Here is a 1,081-nt window from a genome sequence, read left to right as displayed (position 1 = left end):
TAGGATTTTAAATTCAATTCTGGATTTTACAGGGAGCCAGTGCAGAGAAGCTAAAACAGGAGAAATATGATCTCGTTTCTTAGTTCCTGTTAGTTACACGTGCTCTGCATTCTGAATTAGCTGGAGAGTTTTTAAGGACTTACTAGAGCTACCTGATAATAGAGAGTTACAGTAATCCAGCCTAAAAAATGTCCCCTGTGACTGTTACATATTATATATGTTATCATTAGATTATTATGACTCATGCATTAATGTAAAAGCAGGATTTTACAATGAATCTGCGGATTATATTATGCATTAATTAGTCGATTGTTTGGTTTGTAGTGCAAATAGTGAGGAATGGCATCACAGTGATCCAGAGCCCAAACTGACGCCTACACCCACCAACCTTGTCCGACCAACAAAATGATAGACTGTTGCATTTTAGTTTTGGTTTGGTTCCTGTTCACACTGACTTTTTTGCAAAGAGAAACCAAGACGAGTAAACATGAAGTTCTACCGACTGACAGGTAACGTGTCGATTGGACAGTTTTGGTGATTGTCATCCTGCATCATCAGGGCCCACCTGGTGAAATCAAAGTCTGGTGACTGACAGAAGTTTCTGCAGCAGCACTTTAACGCTTCCAGAGTGTTTATATTTATGTGCTTTGGTTTCACAAAGAGCTCATAGAGAAATAATCTTACTATATAATGAAGAACACCCTGTCTGTGGGTGTGTCTGTGTCTGTGTGTCCATTCCACGTTTTTCTCCTCACTGACTCGGTCAATCCATGTGAAATTTGGCACAGTGGTAGAGGGTCATGGGAGGATGCGAATGAAGCAATATTACATCAATTGGCCAAAGGGGGGCGCTATAGCATCCAATTGAAATCACACACTTTGAATGGGCATATCTCATGCCCTGTATGTCGTAGTGACATGAAACTTTGCACAGAGATGCCTCTCCTCATGAGGAACACATTTGCCTCAAGAACCCATAACTTCCGGTTATATAGATTTTCCAGCATTTTGAATTTTTTGAAAAACACTTAAAATCGATCTCTTCCTCGGAAGTTTGACCGATCTGCATGAAACTGGGTGA

The sequence above is a fragment of the Epinephelus moara genome, chromosome 1, assembly GCF_006386435.1.
Source record: "Epinephelus moara isolate mb chromosome 1, YSFRI_EMoa_1.0, whole genome shotgun sequence".
In the NCBI taxonomy this organism is placed as follows: domain Eukaryota; kingdom Metazoa; phylum Chordata; class Actinopteri; order Perciformes; family Serranidae; genus Epinephelus; species Epinephelus moara.
The sequence above is the reverse complement of the archived record's forward strand: the minus strand, read 5'-3'. Positions refer to the sequence as shown.